The 25,792-nt window shown below is 44.1% G+C and overlaps 1 protein-coding gene across 4 annotated transcripts in view; it reads right to left on the reverse strand.

Annotated features, from left to right (window-relative positions):
- USP30 (ubiquitin specific peptidase 30) overlaps positions 1–25,792 on the reverse strand; it is a 1,160,327-nt gene that overhangs the window by 721,039 nt on the left and 413,496 nt on the right. The gene's annotated exons all lie outside the window — the stretch shown is intronic.

The raw sequence follows: 25,792 nt of genomic DNA on the forward strand, positions 1-25,792 counted from the left end.
TGAGTGGCAACTTGGAATATTTGTAGGCATTTACTTTTCTAAAGTGCAGGTTTCAAAAACAAAACCAGACTTCTTAATGACAGAGCCTCATGCAGATGTATCGATGTACCCACTGCTTTCTGTAGATTATATGGATATTGGCAGTGAAGGCATACATAAGTTACTTTTGAAACATTGCAAATGTGTATTCGTTTTGTGCGTGTGCTACGTTCAGCTACTTTATATATTGTATGTACACAATGTAGAGGCCAACAAAACATCTCCGGGCCTTGGCTAGTCATCACAGGGTATGAACACCATGACGTTGGAGCACATTGGTAGTGTGATGGTGCAATGAGGCATATTCCAAGCTTACTTTTCCTTTCACGCAAGTAGAGCAGGATAAAGGCACAGAGGAAGCAGTAGGCCTTGAAGTGTACATAGTTCATCCATGGCATAAAGTATAGAACACTGGGGACAGGTGGTAAGGTAAACAAATTAATTAAAAAAAGAAAAAAATATTGATGACTGTGCAACGACTTACAAAATTAAGATATAAATGCTTCGAGGCCATGTCCCGAAGTGTATGAAAAGTGGAACGGTAATGTGAGTCACATTCTATGCTCCCAGTGAAATCAAAGAAATATATGTTAAGAAAAGGACAGGATAGAAGTTGGGAAAGGCAGTATTAATGTAGGGGCTTATTTTATGAAAGAAGGTGGGTGGCTAACAGCGGGGCAGCAAAATTAAATTAACACTTTCTCCGCTACCCACTCCCACAGGAGGGATCCAGAATTCCAGGGCAAGTAAATGTTGTGCTCCAGGGGTCCCCTGAGACTTTGGAGAACAGACATTATTATTTACCGATGCACTCAAACGCCTGCCACCCTAGCACCCCCAACTGATTTCAGGACATGCATACACAGAGCAAGGGCAAAATTAGGGTACTATATATATACATACATATATATATATATATATATATCTTCACAGTCGTTTTGATAAATAAAGCATCCGGATTCAAAAATGTTGTTTGGTAGAAAAAAGTTTTCTATATTTGGATCCTTACAACTCGGCAAGCAAAATTTAAAAGTTAAAATTACAGGCCATCAAAATATGGCCCTCCCATAGTGCAAAAAAGTGCGCGTTTTCGGGCGTTAACGCGTTTCGCGGCAAATCTCGCTGCTTGTTCATAACTGCAAGCCCCCAACAACCAGTGAGTTTTAAAACATTAGTGCAGAGCATACGGGAAACACTGGAGATTATTTTAGTCAAAATAGAAGAAGGACTCCCTTTGCCAATGCACATCTTGTCTAGCAAAAGCATGGTGACCATCTTATAATGTGACAGAGGTAGGTCTTTTGACTCTTATATGCAGCTTTCCTTCACAAGACACATGAACAGTACCCCTCGTGCATCGAATATTTTGAATTGTGCTCGAGTATCCACTGTTTTGGGGATTCCGTGCATTTTTAAAAAACACAGTATCTGACATTTCAAATCTAATGTCATATAGATGCCCAACTTGCCACAGAGTTATAAACAGCCACATAGACATTTAACGGTATTTTGACACAGAGTTCTACCAAACAAGTGCACAATGCACTAACAGGGTTATGGGCCATCCAGCCCCAATGTGCGATTAGCACCTAGTGGCTTCATTGATCAGCATAGCATTGACTTTCTCAGAAACCTTTGTATTTCAGGAAATGCATATTGCACCAATGCCTATGTTGGTTAGTGATCCAGTTGTCCCATCTTTGTCTTACAATTGGCAGCACAGTTCTTATACTACGCAGTACATTGGGATCCTATGATATGTGGGTAGCAAGATGATGCATACTACAATGGCAGTCACTCCGATAGTGTGGCTGTCTTCAGTGCTCTCCAATTAATAAGGTGCATAGTGCGAAAGGCGACAAGCGCCAAACTTTTTCTAATTTAGCAGTATGATATTATTCGTAAATAATGCATTGGCATCCTTACGTGCCTACATGTCGATAGACCACATCGCGCAATGGCAACAATTATGATGATTCCATAAGGTGCATAGTTCAAATAGCGACAAGAGCCAAACCTTTTCCGATTTAGCAGCATGGTATTGTTCATATAAAAGCCTTGGAATCCTTAAGGGCCAATATATCGGGAAACCACATCATGCAGTAGCAATGATTGTGATCATGTTCCTGTCTCTGATGTTCTAAAATGTGTAAAGTGCATAGTGCAGTAGCAGCAGTATTGGTCAGCATAACAATGTATCACGACTGAAACTTTCAGTTAGCAGCATAGTTGGTTTTGTGCAAAATTGCATTAGACTCAAAGTGCATACATATCCATAAAGTGCAAGGTGCAATAGCAGCAATTCTCATCAGTTGCATACTTATTCCATAAAATCATTTCTGAATTTCCCATTGCAAAATGCATTGAACTGCTGCATCCAGTGTGTCTCGCACGGAACCTAATCATATAATTCTTTACCAAGTTGCACATTTACTAGTTTTGTCCACTGCATTTCTTAAGGCTCCTTGAAATCCACCAGTTCCCAACATCTCTGCACCACATGTTAAAAATATCAACTATCACACGTGTAAATATAAAAACGAAAGAAACAATCACCAAGAAATCTGAAAAAAAATCTGAAAAAATCATAAAAATATTAAAATAGTAGTGTCCAACTTTGACTCCTCATCACAAAGCACATTTTGTAATCTTACAAAGTGGCATATTATAGCAGAAATTATAACATTCTGTCTTAATTCATACATTTGTTGACTCAAAAGAGGGAAGAAAATCCAGGTGGTACAGACATCATTGTCCTAAAAAAGTGTACAGTTCTTCGTCTATATTGTGCCCATACGGGAATTTGCTTTCAAAGTCTAGAATGCACCTAGTCTCTTTTTGTCGTAAAAGTTTTTCTTTGTTACCACCTCTGGGACCTGTATCAATTTTGTGAATTCCAAAGAAACCAAAGCTCTCCATGTTTTTGTTGTGGCAATCTGCAAAGTGCTTGGCCATAGGGTAATTAGCATCACTATTGATGATGGCTCGTACGTGCTGTTGTATGCAAATCTTTTATTTACATTTCGTACTGCCTATGTACCATTTTTGGCAGGAACATGTGAGGACATAAACATATTCCGTTTCACATGTGATTTTGTCCAATATCGAAACAGTTTGGCCTGTAATGGGGGGTTTAAAAGAACCACAGTTCTTAGCATACTTGCAGATGCTGCATCGAGTGCATTTGAAAAAACCCTTCTTTTGATTTAATAACCAGCTTTTCTTGTTGGTGTCTTCTTCTTTGATCATATAACTTTGAACCAGAGTGTTTTTTATAGATCGATTCCTTCTAAAAGTTATCTGAGGGCCGGTCTTTAGGTTACTACGAAGATCTTGGTCCACCATGAGGATTTTCCAGTGGTTGTTGAGAATTCACCTAATCGCAGGTGCCCGAGTGTCAAAAGTTGGGATCAGGCAAGTACTGTCTTTTTCCGTCTGCGTCAGGTCCTTCCTCTCGGATCCTGCTATGAGACTTGATCGTTCTTTCGATCTGGCTTTGAGATACGCTCTCTCAATCACTCTCTTGGGATACAGTTGTTTTGAGAAGCCATGAGCCGTAATTTTACTTTCTCTGTCGTAGGATTCCAGTGTGGTGTTGTTTCTTCTCAACCTGATAAATTCTCCATACGGAACACTCCAAATAAGGTTTTTGGGGTGTCCGCTGTTCGCATGCAGTGGTGTATTTGACCCTGTAGCTTTTCTATGCAGCTCACAAGTTATCTTCTCATTCATAATTCTCACGTTGACATTGAGGAAGGTGATTAATGTGCGACTATGCGTTTCTGTGAATTGGAGATTGTTCTTGTTGAGGTTCAAACGGTTGACAAAGTCCACCCAGCCCTGCTCCGTCCCTTTCCAGATATATAATAGGGCGGTAGTCGCTGCCCTGTAGTTAAGGTGAGTCAGACACCAATAGGAAACCCGAAAAAAGGCAGAAATTCTGAAGACAATGAGGGACGTGCGGGACCCCCCCAGACTGCAACATTTGGGAAAGCTCAGTTAACAAAAAATATACATTTAAAAAAAACAACAAAAAAAAACAAAGTTGCGGCCTAGCCCCCATTAATTTTCCCATAGACAAAAAAAAGGTACATTTTTGCTCAACCACCCAGCCCAAACTGCTGGACAGATTTGGGCCAAGTCCGAAACAACTTGGGTGCAAAGCGTTGACTCGCAAACAGGTTATTCCGTCCAATCGTTTTTTAATTATTTGATGGAAAATGGGGTGCCACCTTCTCCAAAATACCTAGCTATAGCTCCGGTAGGTTGCCAAGAATCTGGTGTTCTTAAATGAGACATCCGTCATCTTTTCTTTTCTCAATGCTTGAGATAGCTGAGGATATAGGAAAATAAAAACGCAACAAAAAAGCCATTTGCAGGTAAAAAAAAAAACATGCAAAGAATGTGTGGTCAGAATTTTGTACCTATCTGAACAACAAGGATGATCTAGAACTGTTGTCTTCCCCCCCCTCCTGGTGAGGTGAACTAGTCCTTCCCCGAGCCCCATGTGTCTGCTCGATTGGCATCTACCCCCACTTGTATCTACCATGCATTATGTAGTCGCTCATGTACCTGCTACCATATTTACCTTGTACACTTTGCTGATTGTCTGTTCTTTCGCTGTGCCAATAAAGAAAGTTTAAATTGGGAGTCAGATGGCGTCTTGTGACTGCGTTTGCAACACAAAGCTTTTCTGTAACCTCGAATAGCTGACATCTCAAAGCAATCTGCGTCACAGAAACACTATGTTGTTGGGTAATGAGAGAGGGCAGAGGATGTGATGAGGCCATCTGGGGAGTGGGTGGAGCTGGCACAATGAGGGGGCCACTTGGTGAGAGCCTGGGGGTGCAAAAAAGCATTATTTTTTCAACCTTTTTTTCGATATTGGTAGCTATAAAACTACACATAGCCACGGCTAGCTGTAGTCCATACACTGGAAATAGGCCTCCGCAAATACCATCCATGCAGTAACCGGGACCGACCCTGCTTAACTTCAAAGCGAGGAAGATGCCAGCCCACTCAGGTCATGTTTCCTAATAAATGAAAGTAAGTCACAAGACCACTTAGAGCAACATGGACTGAGTGAGCCGGCCACTTCCTTGCTTTGAAGCAAAGCAGGGTCAGCTCTTGGTTGCTGCACGGATGGGAGACCTGGATGCCGGGTTTAGTACGGACTACATATAGCTGTGGGTATAATAACTACCAAGGGTATTTGTAGTTCATAGCTGCGGTTACGGAAAAAAGTGAGCTACAGGGACATTGGGGCGTGAAAGAAAATCACCGTCCCCATAGCCAAAGGCCATGTCCAGTAACGCGCTAGGCATACGGGACTCCCATCCATGCAGAAACCGGGACTGGCCACGCTTAGCTTGAAAGCGAGGAAGAAGTTGGCCCCCCCTGAGGCCATGTTGCCTAATAAATGAGCACAAGTCACAAAACCACTTAGAGCAACATGACCTGAGGGGGTGGCCAGTTATTCGCTTTGAAGCTAAGCAGAGTCAGCCTCTGTTACTGCACGGATGGAAGACAGTCCACAGTCCTGGATGCTGTGGTTTCCTTAGTTTGAAATATCTCAGAACACACTAAGAAAACACACGGCATCCTCATTTCTTTTTTTTTTTTTTTTTAAACCTTGCTACTTTAAGTCCTTGAAAGTGGTCATGAGGCCCACATGAAAAGAGATTCTATCTCTGGCTAATAAGCGGTGAATAGATGGAGAAATGCAAATCCAGCTTGTAAACTAGAATAACCTTTTGTTATTTGTATATAGCATACATTACTCACCATAATCGTATTTCTGATGCTTGCATCTGCTTAGATTCACATGCTAAACATAGGCTGGCATTTAGAGGTAGTCGCAGAATATAACAGGATGTGTTTTGAAAACTCAAAAAAGGGACATCAAGTAGGGAAGGTTAGTAATACTATCCCTAGTGTGACGTCTACTGTACCCATGGTCTACCCATGGTCCTTCACACGTCGAGGTCCCTCAGATGGTTTGGTTCTGACATGAGGTTGCATGAAGTGTAGCGTGAGTTCGAAAATAAGCAAGTAGAAAGGTAGATAGAGAAACATCTATGCACCTTCGACTCTAGGAGAAGAGGAAGGGTGGGCCTATGTGAATCTAAGCACATACCAGCATCAGAAATACGACTACGGTGAGTAATGGTATGCCTTCTGAGGCTTGTGGATCTGCTTGGATCACATGCTATGCATAGATTAGCCAGCAGTACCTGGGGAAGGAGATGGGTTGTAAGAAGGTACAGTGGCAAATGGATGTTTTAGCACTATTTGTCCCACCTGCAAATCTGCTCTAGAGTATGTGTCAATGCAGAAATGCTGAGAAAATGTATGTATGGAGCACCAAGTAGCTTCCTTGCAAATTGCGTCTAAGGGAAAATTTGCAACAAATGCTAACGTAGCTTCTGTTCTTCTTGTAGAGTGAGCTCTTGGTGTAAAAGGCAGGGTCTTTTTTGATAAAGAGTTACAAAGCTGTATGCACTTGACTATCCATCTGGAGACAGTTCTTTGAAATATGATCTCCTTCCCTGCCAAGTGCTATGGAAACAAAGAGTTGGTCTGTTTTCTTTTTGTGCTTATGTAGTACAAAACCATCCTCCTTAGATCTAGGGTATGGAGACTTCTTTCAGCTGAGTTTGCTGGTTTTGGGAAAAAAGAAGGTAGTTCAATGGACTAGTTAACATGGAGCTTATATATGAATTTAGGTGTAGTTCTCTGACTCATCTTATGGAGATGATCGCTACTAGAAAGGCTGTCTTGGAAATTAAGTGTTTTAGGCTGGCTTTGTGCATAGGCTCAAGGGGGATCCTAAGAGTTTTGTGAGGAAAATGTTAAGGTCCCAACCTGGTGGAAGATTTGAAATAGGAGGATATAGTCTCTTTACTCCATCCATGAATACTTGGATAACTGGTACCTTCCACCATGACACCTTGTTTTGGAATGTAGTGTAAGCGGACAGAGCCACTAGATGTACTTTGATGGAATTAAATACTAAACCTGAATCTAGTTGGTAAACCGTATAGTGAAGAATGTTAGATGGTGAACATACAATTGGATTTATGTTTTATGAGCTGCACCAAATGACAAATCTTTGCAATTTGTTAAAGTAGCAGTGTCTGGTGTTGGGTTTCTGGCCTTTTTTGAGGACACCCACATACCTTTGTGAAATGTTTAAGTGCCCAAACTCTATGACCTCAGGTGCCAAGTTTGAGGGTATGGGTGGAGTATTGTCCCCTCGTGCTGGGACAGCATATTGAAGGGGCACGGAAGTATGATTGGTTTGCACATTGCTAGTTTGAGTAGGTGTGGAAACCATGGTTGTCGTGCCCACATTGAACAGATTAGGATTAGAATGGCTTGTTCCTGGTGCATCTTGTGCACTATCTTGTTGAGGAGAGGTGTCAGTGGAAAAGCATAGGCAAATATACCTGACCAATTCACCCACAATACTTTTGTCTCAGGATGATAGCTCAGCAGCAACATGCTCACCTTGGAAGCAAGACGACACGGAGCGATACAGGTTCGATCCCAGGGGCCGCGCTTAGAAACCTCTGGGTATTAAGCACGTTATAAATTACCCGTCATATCATATCCCCTTGGGAAACCTGGATGCAAAGTTTGGGCATTGTGCGTTGAGGCTTCTTGCAAACAAATCTAGTGGTGGATTTCCCCACTGGTTGAAGATCTCATTTAAAATATCCTTGTGAATTTGCCACTCGTGTTCCTCGGGTAGATGACTTCTGCTTAGAGTGTCTACTAGAGCACCGAGTTCCCTTAGAATATGTTGCAGACTAGGAACATGTTCCTCTTGAGTGCCCGCTTTCAAGTCTTTTGGGATTGGATAACCTGGACAGACTTGAGAGTGCCCCTCTTTGCTTGTTTAGATAAAGCCTGACAGTGGTGCGGTCTGTGAGGACTTGTACAGTCTGACCTACTAGAGGTTCCTGAAAAGCTTGTAGTGCCTAGAGTACTGCTAGGAGTTCCAGAAGGTTTTCACCTTCTCCCTCTGCTAACTGTGGCCCTCCTGCAGCCACCCCCCACCCTCTTGCTCTTCCTTTCCTCTTTTTCCCCCACGACAAGGTTTCTAGACAAGTCCAATCTATGAAAGTCTTGTCAAAACAGGTTCTTCCCTGTTCTTCCAAACCATCAAGGACCACATTGACACCCTTGCTCCTGCACTGGCCGATGTCTTCAACCTCTCCTCCACATCAGGAGCTTTCCCCCACTCCTCTGAAGAACTCTCTTGTGCACGCTCTTCTCAAGAAACCCAGAGCGGACCCTTCTTGCCCGGCTAACTATCGCCCGATCTCCATCACTCCTTTCCTGGGCAAACTGCTAGAAAAGTTGGCCATCTCACAGCTTAACCTTTGCACCAATTCTGTTGGTTGTCTCCATGACCATCAGTCTGGCTTTACAACTGCCAGAAGCACGGAAACAGCTCTCCTGAACACCTGAAGACCTGCTCTCCAACCTTGACTCTAACATCCCTTCTGTCCTCATCCTACTAGATCACTCTTCTTCCTTCGGCACGGTCAACCATACCATCCTGCTCAACCGTCTCTGTGACAACCTAGGTATCACTGACCAGGCTCTGGCCTAGCTGACTTCTTTCCTCTCCGATTGACCCTCCCAGGTCCAACTTGGGTCCTTCCTTTCCTCCATCTCTCTACCTGCGGTATTCCGCAGGGGTTTAAGCTCTTACCCTAGCTTTTCAACCAATGCCTGGCAACTCTCACCCATTGCATTGGCACTCTCTATTCCAATTTTCAGTGCTATACGGATGACAATCAACTCATTTTCAGGCTTCCCTCGGCCACGTCTTCTCTCCTCTCATCTCGGATTGTCTGTCTGCTATTCAGGAGTGGCGTGTCGCCAATGATCTCTGCCTTAATGCCAGCGAGACAGAGATTCTCCTCATCGGCACACCTTCACCTTCCTTTCCGGTCACTCTGTGGCCGGCCTCCCTTGGCCCTCTTCCTACCCTCACCTGTGAGGCTAAGAACCTCTGGGTAATCTTCGACTCCACGCTTTCCTTTTCTGCCCACATCTCTGATGTCTCTAAAAAGTCAAACTTCCAACTGCACCTCCTCAGAGGTATTGTGCCTTTCGTCTCCTTCCCCCAGAAGCTCACCGTCTCTCAAGCCCTGGTTCTCACTAGGTTGGATTACTACAACAGCCTCTTTCTAAATCTACCTGCTTCTACTCTCTGTCCTCTGCAACTCATCTTGAACAGGACTGCAAGACTTGTACTTGGCCTCAAGACCTGGGATTGTATCTCTCCAGCCTTTAAATCTCTTCATTGGCTCCCAGTGGCTGCAAGGATTAAATTCAAGACCCTTTGCATTGTCCACAAGGCGTTCTGGGGCCTGGGTGCAAAATACCTTCAACTCTCCCTCTGTAAATACCTTCCCACTCAAGCTCTTCGCTTCTTCAACTCCCTCATGGTCAGTCGTTTCTCAAAGAAATGAGCTGGAGGTAGATTTCGGTCTTCGGCTGGAGCCACCCTCTGGAACAGCCTCCCTGCCACTCTGAAACTTGAGGAGAACCATCTCTGGTTCCAGAAGCACCTCAAAACCTTCCTCTTTGTTTCTGCCTTCTCTCTTCCTCCCCCCTGCTGATCTGTCCTGCTTTGGCACTGTGCACCTGGTTACCCTCTGATTTCAGGCCCAGGTACTTGCCCACCCTGCCACCCACCCGCACTGCCTCCTGGCATCCCTGGCACTTGGAACAAGGTAGATGCAAGAGCCCTTCATCCAAAGCAGGCGCGTTGCCTTGCGACAGGCTAGATAATGAGGTACTTGAAACAACAGGTTTTCTATCCTTTCACATGAGGGGAATACCAGCTCTTCCTGAGTCTTTGTGACTGATCCCAGAAATTGTTTTACTTGACTGGGGACGAGGCTTGACTTTTTCTGGTTGATGGAGAATCCCAATTGGAACAACAGGTTGATTCTTTTTTGGGTGTTGAGCTTGCATTTTTGTGACGTCTCACCTGTTATTAGCCAGTCGTCCAGATAAGGGTACACTGGGATTGATTGTCTGTGTAGGTGCGCCGCCACCACTGCTAGTACCTTTGTGAACACTCTTGGAGCTGAGGCTATGCTGAAGGGGAGTAGCGTGAATTGGTGATGCTCTCCCGCTATTTGGAAGCGCAGATACTTTCTGTGCCCTGGGAACATTGAAATATGAAAGTATGCATCTTTCATATCCAATGTTGCCATGAAATCCCCCTGTTTTAAGAGAGGGATTACCTCCTGCAGTATTGTCATGCAAAATCTCTGTGGTTTGACATACGTGTTCGCTGGGTGCAAGTCTAGTACAGGGCACATGGTTACGTTTTTCTTTGGCACTAGGAAGTACGTTGAATAGATACCCTTGTTTACCTGGTTTGCTGGGACTATTTCAATTGAGTCATTTTACAGCAGGGTCTTTACTTCTTCTAGTAGTATAAGTCTTTCTTTTGGCGTCATTTTCCTGTGTCTTGGCGGATGGTTGAGGAGTTTCTGCAGAAGTTCTAGGGAGTACCCAACTGCCACAGCGGACAACTCACACACATGGCAACCATAACTAGCCAGAAGAGTGGTATTGTTTGCGATTTTGGTTTGATGAGCAGCAGAGGATGACACTTTCCTGCTAAAAGTGGCAATCCTTTTACTTTCCTTATCAGGAGGTGCTCCGGCAGAAGCTAGAGGTGTCCCTCCCCTCTTCTTAGTTGTGGTGACGACTAGAGAGTCAGATTTCAGTTGACCTCTGATATAAAGAGTGTCAGCTGGTGCTGGACTGAAAAAGTTCTCAATGCAGGGGTTAACCGCCCTTGTGAGATTGAGTGTTAGGGAGGGGTGGATGCGCCTTTGTAAAGACTGAAGGATAGGTATGAGTTGCGTTGCAGACTTTTTGTCCCCCAAAATGTCGTCCACAAAATCCTTAACCTGTTGGACCTGTTGAGTAAAGTGTTGGGAGGCTTTTAGGAGCAGCTTGTTATATTGGAGACGATTATATATGGGGGAGTCATCCAACGGCTGGTCCTGGTTGTCTGACGTAAATATCAGGATTGTCATAGTCTTGGTCCTGGTCCCGAAAACACGGATCGCCCCCGAGTACCTGGATCCTGTGAGTCTGAAGGGTCTACAATATTTAAGTCCTGTGAGGGGTCAGACTCTCGTTTCCTGAGTGGCTGACTGTGCGTACTCCCGGACTCCAATCGCATTAAATGCGCCGCCTGCTGTAAGACCCACTCCCATACACAGGCTGCCCACAACAGTGTACGCAGACACTAAGATGACTTATGCCATTGTGCTTTTCTGATTACGATGACATAGGATACTTCACTCACAAGAATGTATCCGTCCTGATGAAGGCCTACTAAACCACTGCTTCTCAAGTTTAGCTCAAAATGGCCGAAACACTGTTGTGTTGACCTGTTTTGATGTTGTTGTTCAACTTTTGATTGTTTCACATAAATGTGCTGCTTTACCTGACTATTACCACACTGATTTCTCAAGTCTCCTCTGCCAGGAGATTTAGAGAATGTAATTGCAAAAATGTGATACTTCAAATATTTGTCATTTGAAATGTGTTATTCATGTAATACACTATGTATATATGTTGAATATCTTGTGCCTTAATATTCATATGTATTTTTACACTCACTACACACAAATTAAATAAGAACTGCAGTATTTTTTCAAAAGACTTGTGTCTACTCAGATGCTTTTTGAAACTCAGAAGTGAGTAGTTCTAAATCAGCATTTAGACCTCTATGACCTTGCTCAATTGTGTTGTTTATATAAGTTTACTGACCTGGGCAGAGCAAGGCAGCAAACAGGCGCCCTGTTTAATATTTGTCCATGGGTACAGTAGACATCACACTAGGGATAGTATTACTAACACGCCCAGTTGACGTCCCTTTTCGAGTTTCGAAAACAAATCACGTAATACTCTGCAACTACCACTAGGTGTCTGTCTATATATAGCACGTGATCTAAGCAGATCCACAAGCTTCAGATATATATATATACCCTCTCTCAATACCACCTCTCCTACCAACTACTGACCTATCACCACCGTAGCGCTCCCATTAAAAATCCTGGACCGTCCCAGCTATCTTACATATGTGACTAAACAAATTTTGTATTGCGAGCTGTCTTGTGTGGTTTGGTTTTTTCTATTGGACAGTAAAAGGTCCTGCAAGCATAACCTGTATCGCCAAGAAATCAATAAAAAGAGTTATAAAAAAAGAAAACCCTGGACCGAATAGCCTACTCTCAAATACAGTCCTACCTTGAAAGATTTTCTTTTTTTTTATTGGTTCGCTTTTAAATTAAACCTTTCAATATACAAGTTATGCGCTTGTTGATAAAAAATAAAGTTGACACAAAATTAATTTTACAATATATAAAAGTTGGTGATTGAACTCAAGTTCTTTTGCTAGCATTCGAATTTGTATACTTATTTCATACTCATTTGGTACAAAGCAGGTTTACATTTTAAAAAGAACATACGACATGTTATCAAACAATAATGATTCCAAAAATGTCAGAGATTGTGTCGAAACCTCATAAAGAGAGTATGATACTTACAGGCCGGTGTTAGGCAGAAATCTGTGCAGTTCCCTTAGGGACCACTGCAAAAAGTTTAAGACTACAGGAGTAAGCAGTAAACCCAATTGGTAGCAGTCTGTACCACCCAGATTTACCTGGTAGCTGTGGCTGAGCAGTCAGACTTCTCTCAAGAAGAGTAGGGCAGTATATAGAGTATACACAATAGGGCTAAAAATACAGTAGAACAAGCAAACACTGACCAGAGCTTTGGTATAAAAGTATATCATTATTTATTTACAAACACACTTATGAAAATACACTGGCACTAATATATCAAGCAAGTTCAAACACAGTCACTATAAGTATATACACCTCCCTAGTTAATTATTCGACAAGTCTAGGTTAAGACACCACTTATTTAGCAAAACAGAGGCGAGTGCGTAACCGTAGGTGGCACTCTAATAATTGGTTTAAAAAGACAGAGAAAAGGCAGAGTATGGAAATAACACAGTACCAACACTTTTGAAACCACAGCAAGTCAAGAAAGGCAGGGTCTACTGTAGAGCCAAAAGTTCATAGGCCAGGCCCACTCTTGGAGAGCAAGGCGGAATGTGACCAAGATCACACAGTGTAAATGCACTCAAGTCTTTGCAGGAAAGTCAAAAAGAGGCTGGATCAGTTCAGAAAGGCAAAGTTAACAGGTCTCAGGTCAACCCAGTTGGAAGGTCAAGGATTTACGAGACACCTTGGACAATCCGTTGCAAGGGAGGCCAGGCAGGACACAGTACCTGAAATGGTGAGAAAGCTCCAGCGGTGGCATTTGTTCCTGGCAGCGGGTGTAAGTCATGGCTACGACCAGGGGAAGAGATGATCTCGACAAGGAAGAAAGCTGGAGGTCGTTGCACTGCAGGGAAGAAACCAGCCGCGGAGTTCCCAATTAAAAGGTAGAACCCTTTTATTCGCGAGAGTGATGAAGCGTGGCTATCCGGCTGCCGGGGTGCTTGGCATGGGCGATTCGACCACGAGACGTCCAGGAAGGCGAAAAAGGTGAACTGGTTGGTCCCACCAGCTCAAAGGGAAGAAGACTCTCCTGGAAGAAGATCTCCTCTGTCGTCGGGGAAGTGGTGAGTTCGTACAGCAGGGCTCCACCGGTGGTATCGTCGTTGTAGATGGCTCAGCTTCTCCCCTCTTCGGATTCTTTAGGTCCTGTGGCGACTTCTGAAGTTCCAGTCCCCAAAGCCCTGCTTTTATGCAGAAAACCCACTATTCAACAGCCGAGCTGTCACTCAAACATGCTAAGTGGTGAGCCGGGCGGCTCACCACTGGGCCAATCACACAAGAGTGCGACTTGAGTTGCCAAGGCAACTCAGTCTAGCGTGCCTAATCCCCCTCACACACATCCTGTAGACCCCAGACAGAGTGGAACCATTTGGAGGGCTTCTGTGCAGAAGCCCACCAAAAAGTGGAACAAAGGGCTCGACTTGGGTTAGAGTTTCAGAGGCGAACACAAACGCCATTTTAAAACAGAGTCCTGGCAAAAACACCCAACCCGGGGAATAAATATTAAATAAATAACCCGGCGGTATCTTTAACATTGCACCAAAAAGTAGTGCGTTTAAAATCAATGGGAAAATTTGAATATTTCGCGTGGCATCCACTGCCACCAGCCAGAAACTCGACAAGGGGGGACTGGACAGTGCCCCCTTGGAAAACAGACCCAGGGGCAATCGAATTACCCCTACCAGTACTTCCACAATATGATTGCTTGTACTGGTTCTGTTCACAATTTGAGACTAGTAAAGCCAATGGTGACTTTACATGCCCTGGGAGACAGTAGTCAGTCCCAGGGTATGGAGTCTATGTTTGGGGGTCACTATGACACCCCTATGTTACTGCACAGAGGGTGCTGTGTAAGACACATACCAAAAACACATGAAGCCCTATGGAGTAAAAGACCCCATAGCCCATAAAACACATTCACAGTCAAAGGACATTCTCAAATCATGCCTAAGAGTGGGAGAAAAAGAGTCTCACTCTTAGCAGGAGAAAAAAATAAACCCCAAACATCCAGCAAAGCTGCTGGGGGACGCACTAGGTTTGGGAAATTAGCCTTACCAGAGAATTCTCCCTAACAGCCGGGAATTTAAGTAGATACATTTCTGGTTGGTTATACGTTTTTTAATTAAAGCTACCAGTTGAAAAAGACTGATATCGCCCACATTGCTGCCAGGTCATTTGCCTATCGTATATCCACAGTTAGCTCTGTTTGGATTATTCACCAGTAGATCAAGTGAAATATCAGCATTAATCATTGCAGTCGTTATCTGATCTTTCCATTGTCGTAAGAAGGTATAATTATCGGCTTGCAATTTCATCGGTATTAGAGATAAGAGTGACCGTGGAGTAGATGATGTTACATTTCATATATAAGCTTAACGTTTTCCACAATATTACTATGTGCAGTGATAGCAAGCCTAGTTCAAATAGCACAATTTTCATAGGCTGGTTCAAGGGAAGAGTTAATAGTGTTTTCCAGAAAAGGTCTTCTATCGTAGTCCAGAATAAGCCTCCTTTATAGGCCTAGTTTCACAGTCATAAATTAATGTAGAGATCATCTTTTGTTTTTAATATATGAGTGGTTTACAAGAGAACTTGTCGTATTTCCTATGGATTATTCTTGCTTGGGAGGCTGCAATAATAAACTTTCTTTCTCAATCCTAGATAGTTCAAAAATATAAACGGTACCTGGAAATAATCTATAGTCCTCCAGGTTAAGATACAGTAAGATATGGACCAATATATTGAGGGGATACTGGGGATGATGTCTCTCACCACATCCACTTTTGAAACAAGATATATCTGGCATAGAGCTTCTGTCCTGATGAAGGTTGGATCAACACAAGGGTGAGAGTTATAAAGCCGGAGATAACCGACTGAAACACGTGTCAACGTTTTGTATACCATCTGTGGCATATACAGAAAGACACACTTGTATCTTGGAAAGGGTGTAAGAACTTTGTGTTAGATGTTTTTGTTAGATGGGTATATTAATGAAAATACCATGTATTGACTTAGATAGAGAGATCGTAGGGATGAATGTATGAATGTGTATGAGCTGTGGGGTAAATTAATGTGAGATTGTCTATATATGTACTAAAATTGTGTATTTTAAACTGTGTAATGAAATCAAATCCTTTTTGTGAAGAGTTAACTAAAAATATGTCCTGTCATCCTCGATTTATTGGTCCACATCTTTTATGAATACTTAATCCTAGATAGTAAACCAAGTCTGCAGAGTCAGAGGGCCTCATTACAAGTATGCCGGTCCGGAAATAGCGTTGCCGTTATTAATGCACCGGCATCTTTTACCGGCCTTGTGTAGTCTGAGTCGCGATGCCAGTGTTACTGGCATAGGCATGGATCCGCCGTGCCTGACACACTGTTGCCGGTATTAGCGTTCACACGCGGCAGCGGTGCCAGTGATACCAGCATTGCGCAAGTAAGTCCACATTAAAAGGCATACAGACATGCAACCACCGGCATGTATATGCTCGTAATAACGGGTACAATGATGCCAGAAACACCGGCATCGCGGACCAATCGTTAAAAGGAATCTGGTGTGTAGAAACCTGCCACAGGTGCTCACAATCAGCACAGGTGGAGGTAATGGACCATGGCACAGCACAAAAGGTGGAGTGGAGACGCTGAGTCTGTGGGAGCTGTGGTACCTGTGTTTGACTCTTTCTCCAAGGACCCTGTTTACAGTCCTCTTTCTACTGCGACTATAATTTCTAGTCAAAACCCTCAAACAGCCGTGGAGTGGCCGCGGTGTGGAGACGCTGAGTCTTTGGGTCTTGGGGCTCAGCGGGCGCCCCAGCCTCCTGAACGCGCACCGTGATTTCTTGTGCAGCGTTTCATTGGGCTTCACTAGTTTTCAGCAAATTGTACACCAACGAGCTGTTGTTATCGTTGCTTTGCCAGAACCTGAGAGCATCCAACAAAAAAAAAAAAAAACTGCCCTTCGGTATGACTTGTGTATCAACTAAATCTCCATACCGAACGTTGCAGACCCTTGGACCCGGCAACGAGGAAAAGCAGATCCAGATTCGAACGGGGTGTCGACAGCCCAGAAGACCACATGACAACTCTCCATTATGCAATCACTTGCTAACTCAGCAAGGAAGACAGCAGAATCGACAACAGAGGGAACCCACCAACTTACAGAGGTAAGCGTAGACGAGATTTTGTCTCTCCCTACTTTGAAAACTGTATGCGCCATCTCTGAACCAATACCCTCTAGTGACAATCTCACCGATGTTCAAAATCACCACAATTTACTAACGAACACAATGATGTCATGGCCATGGTCCCGGAACCCCAGACCCTGCACCAACAGGGCACGAGAGCAAGGGGTAAGACAACCTTTAATTGTCCCTTGGGGACAATGCAACATGGAGGGCCCAGCTGGACTCAGGCCTGGTGCCTTTAGCGCCAGGCTCATAAATAAATGTGCACTAGCACATTTTTATTTGGTGCAAGTACTTTGTTTCCCCTCCAGGGGCCCCCAAGTGCATTCGGTCGGGCGTGGCTGCTGGGGAGAGTCAGACTGCACGTGTAAGCATCCTTTAGGAGTGGCAAGGTGGGGCCGATGAGTCAGGACTAATGGCCGTGGCCAGAGCTAGGCTATATAAGCCTGCTCAGCCCTCATGCACGCGCTTCACGTTATTCTGCTATTGCAGCGTAACGCTCACCACCGCCTAAGCGCATCTTACCTGTTTCCAGCTACCGGCCTGGGCGCACCTTACCTGTTTTCAGCTACTCGCCAGAGTGCATCTTACCTTGTTTCCAGCTACCAGCCAGAACACTTACCTAGGAATCTGCTTCCTTTGGCACGCATCATCGTGGACTCAGGTATTCATCTTCCTTCTCCAGACCTCCAGAAATCAGCGCTCCAGCCCAACGTCGTGACAGACGGTGCCTGCAAAAGAAAAAGATAAAGACAAGGTTAGAATTCGCTGAGACTTTATGTTTGAGGTTGTGCTTAGACAAATCCTTGTGCTTAACCTTAAACCAACACTCACCTGCTGTCGGAGCATTGTGGAGTCCATTATCTTCCCATTTGGCCTCGCTCATGCACCGCAACTACCGCAGGCCGCATATCATCTATTGGGAGAAAGCAGAGGAAAGACATCATCAATCAACAGGTCAGACTATATGGGTCGGAGCATGCTTACCACATTCTGGGAAGAAGGGTTTGAAAGAGGCAGCAGTCATATAGCAGAATTCTCACATTCTTTCATATCCTCACAGGAGCAGTGTCCACAACCAGCACAGTCGACAGCACACGAGCAGGGGAAGAAGCCTGACAAGGGGAATTCACTTCCAGGGAGGGCTGCAACCGTGCCCCAACGTCCCTGCGGAGACCAGGTGAGCGTAACACATGACTGTGCCGAAAGAGACTTACCATTCAACAATGGCTATTGGTTAGGACCGATCAAACCATTCTGTGCCGCAGCAACCGACGACATCAGCGAGATCGCAGCCACGCCTACTCGATCTGGACGAGGATCTTGCTGCTGCAAGGCCAGGAGAGGGAATGCAGTCCTCACTGCGGGACGCAAGTGGAGCAGCTGCGCTCCAGGGAAAATTATAGCTGAAGAATGTCGATCGGACAATGGAAGAAGATGTAGCTCTACTGCTGCTTGACGATCTCCTACAAAGTAAATCACCAATCCTACAATCTAAACATGAACCGAGCAAATACGTCTGCCTTATCAAAACTGACAAACTAATGAAGTCTACAGGACCAGCTACATCAGCGCAAGTAGACAAAAAGGCAACTAGCTCACCACATGTATCTGACCAGGGTCCTCCAACCCCTCCTCGACAAAAAGGCTGCAGTAAACGCCATCCCGCAATGTCAAGATTGCTTGGCTATGGAAGAATCTTTGAATGCGAGGTCGGCTGAAAGGAACGAAAAAGCTATGAGAGCAAGGACCTTGTGGCTCCAATTACAATCAAGAAAGACCAAAAAAGAACCACATGTAGATGACATCGACCAGTAGGTGCATCTACGTACAGCCCGACTGTCGCTCGATACCATGGAGATAGACTCGATCATGAGTTCACATGAAACAACTCCACACCACATGCAGAAAGAAGTGAATAACTTCTCCCGCCAACAAGAAAGCCTGGTGAACAGTAAAGCCAATAAAGTACATTCTAGATGTACCAAACTACTTTAAGCCTGAGAGATCACAGCACACTACAAATAACTAATCTGGTAACAGGACCCAGTGCAGCCAACCTGAAAAACCAACCCTTGCTCGCATTCCAACAACAATGCTTGACCTCCAGAATCTTTTGATAGCAACCACCTCTCAATCATTAATACCCTTCCTTAAACTCCATGAAGCCAATGTGGAAGCAATTAAAGATCAAGCGACCTCGATTGCTTTTATGCATACGAAACAGATCCACATAGAAAACTTCATCACACAAATTCAACAGCAACTGGATCTAGAAGCGGAAACAAGTCAGCAACGGCAAACGAGGCTTGGAGATATTGCAAGCGCGGATAGAGCAGAGAACTCACACAACAGCGGCCTTAATGACATTAATGAAGGAGATGTCAAAAATAACAAACAAACTCAGTGACACACAGAAACCAGTGATGATTCAGCCGCAACCTGCCTTGAATATGCAACAAAACAAACTAAATAAATTGAAGAATCTGTAGCTGCATACCAATCCGCTTGCATTCAATAATTCTCAAATGCAAGCACAAGTACCGAAGGAGCCACAGAATTTTGAGATTTTACCCAACCCAATGACACTGACAACAAAAGGTTCTTAACACAATGTTAAGAAACCATGAAAACGCCAAACAGGCTCATGTGCCTTTCTAAGGAATCTATTTCCGCCACATGCTTTGCCGCGTGTCACACAACCAAAATGTGCGACATTAACCCATGGGCCAAATAAGACGAAAGAAATAACGCTATTGAAACAATTACCTGATTTACAGATAACATCACAAAAACCTCAGAAAGAAGAGGAAGCGAGACAGTTAGCCGAATTAATGGTTCTTTCAACATATACTTAGGACATTCTCTCCGGTGAGTCGAATGAACTGGACCCCAATGAGACAGATATGATCATCTTGGATCAATACCCAGACGAACATACTGTAATACCGCAGACCATTGACCTCTCATGCGAAGAGATCACTGAAGATGAACTTGAAATTTCAAGAAGCCCTACAAAGTTACCTTCAAACAGATCCATACAAAACCACTCGAATTCGAGGAAACCTCCTCTCTACCGAGACAAGAAACTAAACACCAGGAGCACGCAATTACCAAACCCTGATGACTGTCAATTGCCCTACCCACACTTGATAGCCCCAATTTTTGTTGATCCTAGAAGAGACCATGAAAAATGAGTGATATCATTATAACACTAAAAGAGTATGAAGGAGCCAGTGATCCTTAATCGAGCTAACACCTTACGACTATTTAATGAAATCCCAGACCTAAAACATATCTGCTCACAGGATAGATATTGAATTTTTCAACCAAACGACAATGTCTGATATCCTGAAGATGGACAAACAGCTTGCAATTTTAGGATTTCTCTGTACTAAAGGAGAAGGCCAGAATGTAAGCCATCGAAATTTCCCACAAGATGAGAGTCGAAGAGAAAACAAGAACATACGCCGGGAACCACAAGCCATAAGGCCTTATTCAGCATCTTCAGCTGGTGATGACTCGCGTTCCCAACTAGAAGACCAGATGTACGTATATTCGACACTCCAACAGTAGCGAGAAATATGACACGAATTAAGCCAGCCCAATTAGAACACCTCTCAGCGAAATATTAGCAAACTGAGAAAGAAGGTTTGGATAAGTTAAACTATGAATGGCTATTCAACCCTTTCATCAAACAGCTAAGCACCCCCTAAAACACATGCAGACCCACAACCATTGCTTCAATCTCCAAATCAAAGAAAAAAAAAAAAAACGAATTACACAAACTCTGTAGAGAGCTGCAGAAGACACATTCTGAAGAGAACCAAACCCCATTAAAAGCAGCGAAACAGAGATACAGAAATGTATGTAAAATGTACAGAAGTACACTGAATCAGCTAGATGCTGAAAGAATTATGGATACCCTTAAGAACAGAAAAACGTGTGATTTATGGAGTCTTTTGAACCTAATGTATATGAGCCAACATCGTCTCATACAAAATGTTTCTGAAGAAAAATGGAGAGACCATTTCTCACATTTATATAATAAAAGAGGGCTCACGGGTCGAAGGCCCGCCTAGTCAAGAGAAATGGAAAGTGAATAGGACAAAAGACGACATCCTAAAAATCTTTACCCAATTGAACAGTTCGCAAGCTCCTGGTCCCGACGGACTATCGAACAAAATCATTATGCAAGCACCTGATACATGGGCCGACATGATCCAAATCCTCAGTTTAATTAACCAACAAAACCAAAACCCATCTACTTGGAAATTAGTGATGCTGATCCCCATATTTAAGCAGGGCGATAAAGACAATACGATGAATTATAGACCGATACCCCTGCTGGATGCTTTGGGGAAAATCTTCGGGATAATACTGCTAATGGATTTATGTGCCTGGCCGATAAAAACAAAGTGGTTTGCCACAAGACAAACAGGTTTTGTCCGGAAAGTGGGGATAAACATCAACCTGTTCTTACTTAACCTTATCAAGCAAGAAGCCACCTTAAAAAAGACAGCAGTTTGGACAGCATTTGTCGATCTCCATGTGTCCTTCGACACAGTTAATCGCCAACTACTATGGACTAAACCAAAAAAATAAAATAAAAATAAAAAAAATTGTACTGTACACCCACCTCCTCGAGCCAATAAAACTACTGTAGTCGAGTACAAAGAGCTGGGTTAGGCTAACAAAAGAAGGTATCCAAACCGCCTTTATTGAGACATGGAATGGCCTTTAACAAGGCCGTCCGCTTGCTGCACTCTTACTGTGGACAACAAACAGGAGATGAGATTGATCATAACAAACCCTCCAAGAATTAACTCTACACCACTGCCATTGATGATGTACGCAGACGATATTGTTTTACTTGATAAAACACCACGAGGCCTACAACATAGCCTCGAATTGATGGGAGACTACATGGGTCACAATGAGCTAAAAATCAATACTGGCAAAACGAAAATCATGTCTATGATAAACGGCCCTCAAAAGTCAAGATTCCTTTGTTACACATAAAGGGAGTCCCGAAATACTTAGGTATCTTGATAAACAAAACGACTGACGAAAGAGAATGGTCAGCACAACTCCAAAGAAAAGTTCAATCATTGGCCCGACAAGGATCTGTCCTACATGGAAAATATGGAACATTTTCCTTTAAACCCATTGTAACATTTTACAGAAATAAAGTGATTCCATGTATAGTCTACAGAAGTGAAACCTTAATAAATCTCCCATTGACGATATGGCCCAAAATGAGGCAGTGTTTTGGAGGAAAATCATGAGGTTACTGTCGTCATTCCCTGTCTCAAGAATTTGTTACAAAGTCGTCACACAATCACTAGCCTCAATTGTAACTTGGAAAAAACTTGACCTCTATCGCAAACCTATGATTGAGGACGAGATTCCAGCGATTGAAATCTCGAGGCCGAGATCTAACGCCATTTGCTGTAGAGCATTGACGGAATGGAAGAATCAGATGACCAAAATTCAGCAAAAAGAGGAGATAACAGCACAAATGCTAATATATGGACCACAAGAAGCAAAGCGCAAACTTATGCGCAACGATTGGATGATCACAATGAAGGACAGAGCCACCTATCGAGAGAACAGAACATGAGAACTGGAGGCTAGAACAGTAAACCAACTGCCATCGTACCTGATGATCTTCCCAGATAAAACTATCAGGTCATTGTTTATGAAACTACGGCTGAACATTCTGCCCACAAGATCAAGATTAGTACGAATCAAACAACTGGATCCATCATTACAGTTTTGCAGGTTTTGCAAAAATGAGAAAATTACAGAGACAGTCCAACATATAATCATGCAATGCCCTGAGCTACAACAAGAGAGAGCACTCTGTAGGAATTACTTTAAAATCAGCAACATTACAATTGGCACCGAAACAAGATGGGTGCAGATACTTTTAGGACAAGATAAAAGACTGGTCTACATTGTTATTCAATTCTGGCTCAAGATTATGAATAATGTACTGAGTCTTTTAAGAATGAAAAGTTTCTATGTAAACTATAACATTTTATAATAATAAACAAAAAAGTGACCACTCCCACACACCACACCCCTTCCAAATCCACAATGCCACCATTAGCACTAGCAGTACTGGAGCTGGAGGACATGCCTGCACAGCTACTCATTGAGGAGGCAGTGAGCCAGAGGATGCAGCGGAGGCGCATGAGGAGGAGGACCATCACGGCACAGCAGCTACCAAATGTGCAGGCAGTTGTACCCCGCAGGCAGCCAGCAATCCCTTGCCTAAGGGCCACCCCATTCAATCTCACCCGTGCTCAGATCCACGCCCTGTACCGGCTGGACAGGGACACCATCACCACTATAGTGGACCTCATACAGGATGTCCTGGTGAGCCTAATAAATATCCGGACAGCCATTTCCCCCTTGCTGAAGGTGCTACACTTCCTTGCCACAGGCACATATAAGCACACAGCCTATCAGCTGCATGGAATCTCCCAACCCAGTTTCTCCTGTGTGCTCATCCAGGTGCTAGATGCACTCCTGTGCAACGTACATGGCCACATTAACTTGAGAGGTGAATGCAAACAAAATAGCATTCCATGCACTTGTAGGCATGCCCAATGTAATAAGTGCGGTTGACTGCACACATGTGGAGCTGGTTGTCCGGCATGCTGTGGAAGCAGTGTACCGCAACAGGAAGCTGTACCATTATCTCAATGTACAGATGGTGTGTGATGCCCGCATAATAATCACACATTGCTGCGCAAGATTCCCTGGCTCCACACATGACTCCTTGGTGCTGCGCAACTCCACGCTGCCCCGCTACATGGCACGACACGCTGGATATCGTACCTGGCTGTTAGGTGAGTCTAACCATAGGGCCATGAGGAGTGTTGAATTGGGGAGCAGGGAGAGGGGGGCAGTGAACAGCATAGGCAACCTGGCTGCTGAGTGAGTCTAACCACAGGGCCATTAAGAGTTTTCAAACATAGCACAGCATGGCATGCATGAAGAGCAGATGTGCACACTGCATGCATGAATCCATCATCATCCCTTTTGCAATATTCCGTAACCATTACCTGGTATCCATTGAAGTGGCTAGGCAAATAGAAGGCTAGGGTAGATGAGGTATAACACCAAGCAACCTCATCATTTACAACCTGCACAACATCAAACCTCACACATAGAATGGAACATGACCAAACGCAGCATACTGAGTGCTTTGAACCTGGTCTTTTGTTAATGTAACTGAATGTGCAACACAGCAATAGCATGCCGAAGCGCAAGGCCTTCCAGCCGTGTCTCCATGCATTCAACAGACAGTGCTCACATCAGCACATGTATTTGGATTACAAAACAGAAACCACATGTACCACAATGCACCACTCAGTAGTGTCAATTAATGACATTCAAAAACACAGTAAAGTAATACATAAGTCATGATGCACAGCCAGAGAGAAGACTATCTGGCACACTGAACAGTGATGACTGCACTCACAATCCACACGTACACCACTGGTCAGTACACCTGTCATGTCACATTAAGGTACACCTTCAAGTAGAATGCGTGAAGTCCAAGATACAAGAATTCAACGAAATCCGGACTACCACCAATACATGTTTGTGAGGTGCCGGCCTCAACCAATGTTGCTTCACTCAACCATGCCAACATCCATCCAGCCGTAATCTTGCTCCGTAACCCTTTATCCGTGGCGCATACTACCAATGGATATCTGACCTAGTCATATGGGTAATGTCATCCATGGATATGTACATGAAGACCTGTAGATGTAGAATGCATACTGTGAAGACCACTGTATAACAAATGTAACTGAGGCAAATGTGTGAATTGCCAATGTATAGGCACAGTCCACTTTCATCCCTAACACCTAAATGAGATCTGAGTCCATTGTTGTGAGCTGTACTTAATTTGTGAGAGTGCAGGTTCACAGTTAATGGGCCATGTGATAGCGAATACACCCCCCACCCCCATGCATCTGCCCTAAGTTCACTTACTGGGTTCATAGCCAATTACACATGCCATGTACAGTTATACATCCATGTGCTCTGTTGAATTCTCAAATGTACACTATACAGTCTGTGTCAACATGGAATTACCAAACAAATCACAAGTACCCTTTCTCTTGCTCCCATGCAGGTGATGCCAGGTATCCCCCGATGGTATGGCTCATGACAACCACACTACAGGCACGAAGAGGCCTACAACCATGCACATATACGCAGTCGCTGCACCATCAAGCAGACGTTTGGCCTGTTGAAGGCCAGGTTGCGCTGCCTAAGCAGATCGGGGGGAGCACTCATTTACGGGCCACAGAAGGTGGGCAAAATTGCACCTGTATGTACCATGCTGCACAACACATGCATTCAGCGCAACGTCCCCGTGCCCCCTGACATGGACATGATGCCACCAGAGGACAAGGATGACGAAGATGTAGGAATTGCTCGGCGCCACAATGGCAATGATGGACGTGACACACAGCAAGAGTTAATTCAACACTACTTTTGATGGACTGTCAGATACAGGCCACTGGGCATGGGTCACACTGAGCACTGGACATGGATGGCACTGAGCTCTGGACACTGTACATGATGAAATACACTCACAATGAATAAGCAATGTCCAGTCATGTTTGTTTGAAACACCAGGTGTATTGCAACAGGATTGACTATGTACAGTTGTGAATGACATTCCGTACCACTACTACCCCGTTGTACAGACCCCACACCCCCTCCCCAACTAACCCCCCAACGCCCTCCCCAACTACCCCCAACCCCTCCCCAACTGCTCCCACTCCCCCTCCCCAACTGCTCCCTCCCCACATGCACTGGAACCTTGGCCTATTTACGCCCTCTTTTAGATGGATGGGGGTGCCCCTAGGTCGAGTGATTGAGTCACTGTGAACGTCACACAAGGCTACTTTGGATGGA

Source organism: Ambystoma mexicanum, chromosome 10 (assembly GCF_040938575.1).
Source record: "Ambystoma mexicanum isolate Mex_15411 chromosome 10, UKY_AmexF1_1, whole genome shotgun sequence".
Taxonomy (NCBI): Eukaryota; Metazoa; Chordata; class Amphibia; order Caudata; family Ambystomatidae; genus Ambystoma; species Ambystoma mexicanum.